Genomic DNA, 11,687 nt, shown 5'->3' on the forward strand with positions numbered 1-11,687 from the left:
CCACGCCACCAAAATGTCAGGGAGCGTGGAATCGTTTGAATTTTCGCGGCAGTATTGTCATGACGTCGACGCTCATGCGTCACGTCAAAGGAAGGGGCGTGTTTGGAGCGGCCGGTGTCAGACAGGCTACGCCACCTCCCGGAAGTGTCGGAAGAGCAAGCCATGCCGTGCGGGTTCGGAGGAGAAAGGTAAGATATCGTTACAGTGGGTGCATTAGGCCCTCTGCGTCAGGCAACCAAAAGTCGCCTAGCAAGGCTGTGTGGTTTCTCTAGACTGCAAAGTTTTACATTGCAGGACAAAGGGCAATAGTGACACTGCACCCAGACCACTTCAGGGAGCTGGAGTGGTTTGGTTGCCTATAGTGTCCCTTTAACCAGTCTAAATAGGAATGAGGTATTTGAGGCTTCTAGACATGGAAAATTAAAATACAGATTTCCACAGAGATTTGAACTGTCTGATAGCTTCCTAAGTTTATGGTATCAAGAATTTCTACATTTGGCACTAGTGCACATAAATCGTTAATCAGAAAAATGGCATTTAAAAGAATATAAAAGCAGGTTCTACTGAGATTTGAACTCAGATTGCTGGATTCAAAGTCCAGAGTGCTAACCATTACACCATAGAACCTATACACCACAGAAAAGATCAGCAAATATTTTATGTATGTCTCATATGACAACGAAAATTATAATTATGACAGGTTGCTTAATTTTACATCCTCATAAAATAAAAACTGTCAAAACTCGTTTTTTGACTTTAATTATTTTCTGCATAGAAAGGCATCTCTCTAAATCTCTACACCACTTTTGAATGAAATTAAACTATAAGTCTCACCTTTAAGGCATGCACTTTTCTTATTGTTGTTAACGTTGGGTGTGTTCTTGCCCCAGTGCAGTCTCCAGCCAAACATAGGTTCACAATTCCAAAGTAGAACACTTATGTGACTCGTTCAGCATAAGTTATATTTATCCACAACAAGAACCTTTAACAAGATAACACATATAAGAATTACATGAGCATATTTAGGAGGGGCTGAATGAAGAAGAGGTAAGGACCCACATACATAAATCAACCGTGCACATAGTAAAGAGCAAAGATCAGATCACTCACAAGGCTCCAAGGAAAAAGTGCAAACAATAGAAACATAAATAAAAAAAAGAACAAAGAAAATAGAGATATAAAGCAATATATCAATCCACCCACTAGGGTTGCATCCGCATATTTAATAATTGGCTTGTCAGCACAAGACAAAACCAAGACAGCTTTAGAACCCAGACAAATAAGACAAAACAGCTATCGATATGAACCATTGCTAATCTGGCATAAATTAACGTATATACAAAAAGCAGTTAATTCGTCTCATTAAGGTCCTTGGGGGAAGTGTGTTCAAAGTATGAGTCTAGTATGACTTTCGTTGGAGAAATTTCAAAGAGTGATACCCCACTGAACTCAAGAGGCAGCAATTGTCCAGAGCACCTGCCTTGCAAAGACTTCTTATTGAGCTGCAATGGGAAGTCTATGATTTAACATCACATAAACGTTCCGAAAGCTTCTAGGACAGGTACATTACTCTGGCACAAGGACCAGCAGTGTCCCGAGGACCGATGGGTCAGAGTGTTACCGTCCAGAACCCACACCGCTGTATACACAGACGAAATAATGTATGTAATGGGACCTATGACCCCACTGACTCGACATACTCACGAAGCTGATGTCCCAATCTTCCATTAACCCCACCCAACCAGCTTGACATATCACAACCCATACACATACCCTCCCCTACCCCCGCTCGACAATGTACAAAGATTCACTGCCAACCCAAAGTAACATAAAGGGAATATGGCACATTCTGATGGTGAAAGGCTTTTTCGCACCAAGCTATACCCTCAGACTTGATAAGCCACCAAAAGATACAGATCGGACACCACCACTATGGTGTAAACCTTTCCCCTCGTACCTACTACCAGTCGCTTGACATTAGGTTTATGATAAACGAACACTTACAGCATTCTAGTGGATTAACAGCCTTACTCACACAATGACATGTACCTTACGGTCCCACTCACTCATAACAAGAGGAGTCTCACACCACAACCCAACACTCTATACTGTTTATTGCCATATGTACGCTACAAAGGAAAATAATATAGCTTCGTTGTTAATTGTTGACACTACTCACATGTTGCTATGTATACTGTCACGATAATGCTATTGTTGAAACCGGTTGAAATGTAACGCAGGTACATGTCATGCTTGAATAAATCAAAAAATAAGGAATGTCAAAAAAAACAAAACAAGGGTAAGCCAGAAGGCAAAATACCAGAATAACAATAGAGAAACTATATAGCACTAGAGGGAACCAAGAAAGAACCACAATAGGGCGCTGAACAAAGGCGCCCTTTTATAGTGTAGTGCTTGTAGCTTTAATTCCATGCCCCCAAAATGTCAGGGAGTGTGGAATCATTTTAATTTTCGCGGCAGTATTCTCATGACACCGACGCTCATGCGTCGCCTCATAAGAAGGGGCATGTTTGGAGCGGCCGGCATCAGACAGGCTACGCCGCCTCCCGGAAGTGTCGGAAGAGGAAGCCATGCCGCGCGAGTCCAGAGGAGAAAGGTAAGATATCGTTACAGTACCCCCCCTCGAGAACCGCCCACTGGGCAGGGAGGACCAGACCAACTAGAACAGCGTTTGCGAAATGAACAAAGTAAATAAGGGGCATGGACATCAGAGGCATCAACCCATGACCTCTCCTCAGGACCATACCCTTTCCAATCAATCAGAAACACGGGAGTCCAAAATGGACCTGACTTCATATTCGTTTCAACCATCCATGAGTATTGAAGGAGGTTTGGAATGTTTTTTGGTACAACGATTGCATACTAAAGGTTTAAGGAAGGAAACATGGAAGGCATTCAGTATCTTCATAGAGGCGGGCAAGAGCAACCTGTAACAGACTGGGTTAATGCGATTAAGTATTTTGAAAGGACCAATATAACGTGGAGCAAACTTCATCGAGGGTGCTTTCAGTTTAATATTACGTGTACTTCACCACACCTTGTCACCCACAACATAAGTAGGAGCAGCTCTACGAGATCTATCCACATTACACGTGTGTGTCTTGGCCCTTTGAACCAATATTTGTTTAACCCCTGACCAAGTTTCCTCAATACTTTTCATAGTGCTGTTTACACTTGGCACTCCAGTAGAAGAAAGGGAACTCGAAAGAGTAGTAGGGTCAAAGCCATAATTGATAAAAAAAAAAAAGGGACTGTGTTTTGTAGATTCATGAACCTGAATGTTGTGGGCAAATTCAGCCCAAGGGAGTAATTCCACCCAATCATCTTGATGATCGGAAGTAAAGCAACAAATATACTGTTGGAGTGATTGATTCATCCTTTCAGTAACGCCATTAGACTGAGGATGATATGAAGAAGAAAAATTAAGGTGAATGCCCAATTGGTTACAGAATGCCTTCCAAAACCAAGAAATAAATTGTCGACCCCTATCAGAAGTTATATCATTTGGCATGCCATGTAAGCGAACAACCTCCCTTATAAACAGAGTGGCCAATTCAGAGGAAGACGGCAGTTTGACCAAGGGAACAAGATGTGTCATTTTTGAGAACCTATCAATGATGGTCAAGATGACACTGTTGTTTTTGGAGGGAGGTAGATCAACTATAAAATCCATGGCAATACTAGACCAAGGTTTATCAGGAATGGGTAACAGCATGAGAAGGCCACACGGATGTCCTTTAGGTATTTTGGTAGCTGAACAGATATTACAGGCAAGAACTAATTCTTTGACATCCTTCTTGTAGGAAGGCCACCAAAATTGCTTTTCAAGGAGGGACTCAGTTTTATGGATACCGGGATGACCGGCTTTTTTGGAATTGTGCATCAAGGACAAGACTTTTTCCCTATGAACAAGAGGCACATATAATTTCCCCGGGAAATGGGTAAAGAAGAGTGATGCTGGAGTTTGGATAATTCCTCCAGTAAGCCAGAGGAGATTTTAGCTTGAATGGTGGCTATAATGCGTTCGGCTGGAAATATGGATGATACTTGGGTCTCGGTAGAGGATTGTGGTTCATATTGTCGGGACAAGGCATCAGCCTTAGTATTCCTTGATCCAGGTGTATATGTCATTATGTAATTAAAACGTGTTAAAAACAAGGACCAATGAACCTGTCTGTCATTCTTTTAGCTTCCCCGAAATAGGAAAGGTTCTTATGATCGGTAAGTATGGTAATAGGTATAACAGACCCCTCTAACACATGTCGCCACTCCTTGAGGGCCGAAATGATTGCCAACAATTCTCTGTCCCCTATGTCATACCTTTTTTCAGTCTCTGTCAATTTTATAGAATAAAAACCGCAAGGATGTAAAGGTAGATCATCTGAGGGTCTTTGGGATAATACTGCCCCTATACCAGTCTCGGATGCGTCCCCCTCTAGTAGGAAAGAACGAGAGGGATCGGGATGTCTTAATATGGGTGCTGATGAAAAGGCTTTCTTAAATGCCTCAGAAGCAGCCCTAGCTTCTTGTAGCGTTACTCACCTTTCCCAGGGGCCGGCCGCGGTCCTCTCTTCAAGCCGCGCGCGGTCCTGCGGCTGCACAAGCCGCGCGCGGCTCATCCGACGCTTCTGGCAGGAAGACGGGCAGTGACCGCGAGATGCGGTCACGTGTCCCGCCTGAATCTAAGAGCGCGCCGCGAGTCTCGGGCGTGCTCTTGAAGAGACAGTGGGAGCCTAAATTGCCAAAAGGCTCCCATTGGCCCCTGTCATGCCACACACCCCATACACTTACCTTTTGGGGGTGTGGAAGTGACAGGAGCCAATCACATTAGTTTTGAAGCTACTTATACTTACCCTTTTCCCTTAGTTCCTTGCCCTATCGTGGTTTCTGTTTTAGTTCCCTTTAGCGCTTGTTGTGTTCAGTTGTGTTCCTCCGTATTTGACCTTTGGCTTTGGCTTTGTATTCTGGCTTCGTTTTCCTGTGTACCAGACCCCGGCTAGTCCTCGTTTACAGTGTCTCTTTGTGCCCTTGACCTCGGATCATTCCTGACTCTGTACTTCTCCTATATACGTCGAGTCCGGCCATTCTAAGGTCCGGTAGACGTATCTCACCTCTGTACTGTCTTCTGTTTAGCTGGATCCTGCGTGTAGGGGTATATTCTCGTTACGATAGGGCCATGGACCCCGCAGATTTAGCTCAACAGATGGCGTCCCATGAGGCTAGATTTATAGAGCAGGATCACCGTATGGATCAGATAGCTCAGGCTCTCCAGACGCTCTTAGCTAGAACCATTCCAGCAACCACACCTAACCCTCCTACACCCCTTGTTCCTGAAGTATCTACTTTGCCTAATACTTTGGCCCATTTAACACCTCCTCCTAGGTATGGAGGGGATTCTAAGACATGCAGAGGGTTCATTAACCAAATAGAATTTCACTTTGAGATGTATCCACGTTCATTTCCCACAGAGAGGTCTAAAGTTGGGTTCTTTATGCACCAACTTACCGATAAAGCACTTGAGTGGGCAAATCCTATTTGGGAAGCTAATGGACCTATGGTGCATGATTTTCACAGTTTTCTTACAGCTTTTCGCAGAACTTTTGACACTATGAAAAGGTCTAAGAATGCCGCAAGAGCATTAATGAGAGTTAAACAGGGTTCTAGGTCTGTGGCTGATTTCGCTATTCAGTTTCGTACCCTTGCCTCACAGGTAGATTGGACCAACAATGGGTTAACTACTGCCTTCATGGAAGGTTTATCAGACTCTATATTGGATGAGGTAGCAGCTAAGGAGCTTCCTATTGCCTTAGAGGACCTTATTGACTACCTCATTGATATAGATAATAGGATTCGTGACAGGCTCTATACCAAGAACAGGAATAGACGTTTTGTTACACCTATTCACCCCAGAGTTAATATACCGGAGAGTGTTAAAGTATCTGAAGAGGAACCTATGCAATTAGGGGTTGCCAAACTCTCTGATAATGAAAAATTACATAGGAGAAGGGAGGGACTCTGCCTATATTGTGGTAGGAGAGACCATATGGTAAAGGAATGTCCTTTGCTCCCGGAAAACTCTTGCACCTAAGACCTTATAGGGGACTGGCCTTGGGTGTGATTTCTAAGTCTCCTACATTGCCTCCTAACCGACTGCTTCTCCCTGTTTCTTTACATATGGGAGAGAGTTGTATAGTTGAAAATATATACGCTCTGGTTGACTCTGGGGCAGCTGAGAATTTTATAGACTGGTTTTGTAAAGAAAAACAACATTCCCATCAGAGAGAAGGAGATACCCTTGGCCGTTGAGGCCATAGATGGTAGACCATTGATATCTCCAGTTGTTACTCATGAGACTGCACCGTTACACATGTACACAGGGGTTTTACACTATGAAACCATTCGGTTCCAGGTCATCACCTCTCCCTCTTCACAATTAGTGTTAGGGTATCCATGGTTACGTGCCCACAATCCCATTTTTGACTGGGAGACAGGGCAGATAAAATCATGGAGTGAAGCCTGCCACGAGTCATGTACTATTGAAGTCACGCCTGTGAATTCTATTAATGTTCCTACCATTCCTCCTTTGTCTACGGCTATACCCTCTCAGTACTTATCTCTAAAAACTGTCTTCAATAAAAGGGAAGCCGACAAATTACCGCCTCACAGACCCTACGATTGTGCTATTAACTTACGCACTATACCTCCAAAGGGCAGGGTGTACCCTTTATCGGTTCAAGAACACCGTGTCATGGAGGAAAACATTAAGGAATCATTAGACAAGGGATTTATTAGGAGATTCTCTTCCGGCTGGAGCGGGGTTCTTCTTTGTATCGAAGAAAGAAGGTGATTTAAGACCTTGTATTGATTATAGAGGTCTAAATAAAATCACCATCAAAAATGCTTACCCTATACCATTAATAACAGAATTGTTTGACAGGCTCAAACATGCTACGGTATTCACCAAACTAGATCTTAGAGGAGCATACAATTTGATACGTATAAAAAAGGACCATGAATGGAAGACAGCATTCAACACTAGGTCAGGTCATTATGAGTATACCGTCATGCCATTTGGGCTTTGCAATGCCCCAGCAGTATTCCAAGAATTTATTAATGATGTCTTAAGAGACTTTATTCACTCATTTGTTATTGTGTACTTGGACGACATTTTAATATATTCTACAGATCTACACACTCATCACAGACATGTTACGACAGTTCTGAAGACCCTTCTTGCTAATGGCCTTTATTGTAAACTAGAAAAATGTCTATTCGACCAATCCGAGGTCCAGTTTTTGGGGTATTTGATTTCCGCTAAGGGTTTTCGTATGGATCCCCGGAAGCTCGCTGCTGTCATAGAATGGCCTCTGCCGCAAGGTCTGAAAGCCATCCAGCGTTTTCTGGGTTTCTCTAATTATGATAGACATTTTATCAAAGGTTTTTCGTCTATTGTAGCACCTATTACTCGTATGACTAAAAAGGATGGCAATACACGTGCCTGGTCTACCGAGGCACTTCAGGCTTTTGACTTTCTTAAGACTACGTTCGCCTCTGCACCTATTTTACAGCATCCTGTCCCCTCATTGCCCTATATACTTGAGGTTGATGCTTCCGATATAGGGGTAGGTGCTGTCTTATCCCAAAGAGAGTCTCCTGACAAGCCATTGCATCCTTGTGGCTTCTTTTCTAAACAAATGTCCAAAGCAGAAAAGAATTATGATGTGGGTAATCGCGAACTCCTTGCTATCATTTTAGCACTCAAAGAATGGAGACATTTGTTAGAAGGCACTAAGGATCCCATCCTCATATTTACGGATCATAAGAACCTATCCTACCTTAGCGAAGCTAAAAGATTGTCTTCCAGGCAGGCTAGGTGGTCACTGTTCTTGTCTCATTTCAATTATATAATCACCTATAGGCCAGGTGATCGGAACACTAAAGCGGACGCTCTGTCCAGACAGTTTGAAACTATTGACAAACAGGAGATTGATGTTACTCCTGTCATTCCCCCAGACAGGATAATAGCAACTACTATATTGTCTATTTCCTCGTCCCTCTTGCAGGCCATACAAGCGAAACAAAGCATGGCACCTAGCGAGAGGCCTAATAATAAATTGTTCGTTGACGTTCCCGAGAGACGGGATATTCTGTCACTCTATCATGATACGAAGACTGCTGGACATCCTGGTATTTCCAAAACGGTGTCAGCTGTTTCTCTGTATTTTTGGTGGGATTCCTTACGAAAGGATGTCACTGACTATATAAGTGCTTGTACTACTTGTGCCTGTATGAAATCCTCTCTTAGAGTTCCTTGTGGGCTGTTGCATCCGTTACCCGTTCCCGAGAGGCCTTGGTCCAACCCATCAATGGATTTTATTGTTGAATTACCCCCTTCGAATGGTAACACAGTCATCCTGATGATAGTTGATCGGTTTTCCAAAATGGCTCACTTTGTGTCTCTTCGCAAGTTGCCCACATCCAAGGAACTGGCTCTTATCTTCGCTAGAGAAGTATTTCGGTTACATGGCATTCCCTTATCTATTGTGTCCGATAGGGGTAGCCAATTTATTTCCAGGTTCTGGAAAGCCTTTTGTTCAGAAATGGGTATTTCTCTCTCGTTTTCTTCCGCTTACCATCCCCAGTCTAATGGAGCTGCTGAACGTGCCAACCAGTCTCTGGAGCAGTACCTCCGTTGTTTTGTGTCTCACCATCAGGACAATTGGTCTGACCTGCTTCCTTGGGCTGAATTTGCTCGGAATAACGCCACTCATGAATCTTCCGGCAAAAGCCCTTTTTACGTCGTCTATGGCCAGCATCCCGTTGTTCTTCCGGCTGCATTCTCCTCACAGGGCATGCCAGTTCTGGATGAGCATTTGGCTGGTTTGCGTAATACTTGGGAGCAGGTTCAGCATTCTTTGGTTGACTCTGCTGCTCGCCAGAAGGCTCAGGCTGACAAGCATCGCAGAGCGGCTCCTTCCTATGTTGTGGGGGACAGGGTTTTGCTTTCCACACGGAATATTCGCCTCCGGGTGCCTTCTATGAAATTGGCTCCCCGCTTCATTGGTCCTTATCGTATTATACATAAGGTTAATCCCGTTTCTTATGCCTTGGGTCTGCCTAAGAATCTGCGTATACCTAATGTCTTTCACACCTCATTGTTGAAGCCTTACGTACGCAACCGCTATACCCGGCATGCTTCTCCTCCCCCTCCTGTCTCTGTGGAGGGTCATGAGGAATTCGAAGTGTCTGCTGTTCTTGACTCTCATTTCCTTAGGGGTCGGCTTCAGTACTTGGTCCATTGGAAGGGTTATGGGCCTGAGGAGCGCAGTTGGATTTCTGCTGATGCTGTTCATGCTCCCCGCCTTGTGCGTTCTTTCCATTCGCGTTTTCCTGCCAGGCCTGGTCCTGCCCGCCCGGAGGGAGTGTCCTCGGGGGGGGTACTGTAGCGTTACTCACCTTTCCCAGGGGCCGGCCGCGGTCCTCTCTTTATAAGGAAGCGTATTACCGGACCTCAGAGTGGCAGGGTTTAACGCTTTAGAATAGTCAAATAAATAGCCAACAGTCAGGGGATACCAGAAAGTGGACACACGAATAAACAAGCCGAAGTCAGGATACCAGAGAGAAGAGTAGTCAAAAAGGGTAAGCCAGAAGTCAAAATACCAGAATAACAATAGAGAAACTATATAGCACTAGAGGGAACCAAGAAAGAACCACAATAAGGCGCTGAACAAAGGCGCCCTTATATAGTGTAGTGCTTGTAGCTTTAATTCCACGCCACCAAAATGTCAGGGAGCGTGGAATCGTTTGAATTTTCGCGGCAGTATTGTCATGACGTCGACGCTCATGCGTCGCATCAAAGGAAGGGGCGTGTTTGGAGCGGCCGGTGTCAGACAGGCTACGCCACCTCCCGGAAGTGTCGGAAGAGCAAGCCATGCCGTGCGGTTTCGGAGGAGAAAGGTAAGATATCGTTACAGTGGGTGCATTAGGCCCTCTGCGTCAGGCAACCAAAAGTCGCCTAGCAAGGCTGTGTGGTTTCTCTAGACTGCAAAGTTTTACATTGCAGGACAAAGGGCAATAGTGACACTGCACCCAGACCACTTCAGAGAGCTGGAGTGGTTTGGTTGCCTATAGTGTCCCTTTAACCAGTCTAAATAGGAATGAGGTATTTGAGGCTTCTAGACATGGAAAATTAAAATACAGTTTTCCACAGAGATTTGAACTGTCTGATAGCTTCCTAAGTTTATGGTATCAAGAATTTCTACATTTGGCACTAGTGCACATAAATCGTTAATCAAAAAAATGGGATTTAAAAGAATATAAAAGCAGGTTCTACTGAGATTTGAACTCAGATTGCTGGATTCAAAGTCCAGAGTGCTAACCATTACACCATAGAACCTATACACCACAGAAAAGATCAGCAAATATTTTATGTATGTCTCATATGACAACGAAAATTATAATTATGACAGGTTGCTTAATTTTACATCCTCATAAAATAAAAACTGTCAAAACTCGTTTTTTGACTTTAATTATTTTCTGCATAGAAAGGCATCTCTCTAAATCTCTACACCACTTTTGAATGAAATTAAACTATAAGTCTCACCTTTAAGGCATGCACTTTTCTTATTGTTGTTAACGTTGGGTGTGTTCTTGCCCCTGTGCAGTCTCCAGCCAAACATAGGTTCACAATTCCAAAGTAGAACACTTATGTGACTCGTTCAGCATAAGTTATATTTATCCACAACAAGAACCTTTAACAAGATAACACATATAAGAATTACATGAGCATATTTAGGAGGGGCTGAATGAAGAAGAGGTAAGGACCCACATACATAAATCACCTGTGCACATAGTAAAGAGCAAAGATCAGATCACTCACAAGGCTCCAAGGAAAAAGTGCAAACAATAGAAACATAAATAAAAAAAGAACAAAGAAAATAGAGATGTAAAGCAATATATCAATCCACCCACTAGGGTTGCATCCGCATATTTAATAATTGGCTTGTCAGCACAAGACAAAACCAAGACAGCTTTAGAACCCAGACAAATAAGACAAAACAGCTATCGATATGAACCATTGCTAATCTGGCATAAATTAACGTATATACAAAAAGCAGTTAATTCGTCTCATTAAGGTCCTTGGGGGAAGTGTGTTCAAAGTATGAGTCTAGTATGACTTTCGTTGGAGAAATTTCAAAGAGTGATACCCCACTGAACTCAAGAGGCAGCAATTGTCCAGAGCACCTGCCTTGCAAAGACTTCTTATTGAGCTGCAATGGGAAGTCTATGATTTAACATCACATAAACTTTGGGTGGGGTTAGAAGAGGAGGGCTTGTAAAGGCAGCAGTCAAGAGATCAGCAATTTTTGTAAGATGTTTCTAAATATAACTGCAATGAAAAAATGCATGATTAAATGCATGCAAGTTTGCATTTGGAGTATATCTACTAAACGGTATTTTTTTTTTTTTTTTTGGTGGAGCCTTGGCTTACACTCTTTCACAGCCAATTCCCCACTCCCCTACTCTTATTTTTATTTTCCTTTAGGACCCTCCACTCCATTACCCTACATATCTTTTAGTCTTTAAGTTCCCTGCTCGTTTATTTAAAGGATCACTATAGGGTCAGGAACACAAACATGTATTGCTGAGCCTATAGTTTTAAAGCC

At 43.3% G+C, this 11,687-nt stretch overlaps 2 non-coding genes across 2 annotated transcripts; both read right to left on the bottom strand.

Moving 5' to 3' along the window:
• Positions 1 to 555: 555 nt before the first annotated feature.
• On the bottom strand, positions 556 to 627 carry TRNAQ-UUG (transfer RNA glutamine (anticodon UUG)). Its single transcript has one exon. It is a non-coding gene; the product is annotated as a tRNA-Gln (tRNA).
• Positions 628 to 10,345: 9,718 nt separating this feature from the next.
• TRNAQ-UUG (transfer RNA glutamine (anticodon UUG)) lies at positions 10,346 to 10,417 on the bottom strand. Its single transcript has one exon. It is a non-coding gene; the product is annotated as a tRNA-Gln (tRNA).
• Between the last annotated feature and the right edge of the window lie 1,270 nt (positions 10,418 to 11,687).

The sequence above is a fragment of the Pelobates fuscus genome, chromosome 5, assembly GCF_036172605.1.
Source record: "Pelobates fuscus isolate aPelFus1 chromosome 5, aPelFus1.pri, whole genome shotgun sequence".
Classification (NCBI taxonomy): Eukaryota; Metazoa; Chordata; class Amphibia; order Anura; family Pelobatidae; genus Pelobates; species Pelobates fuscus.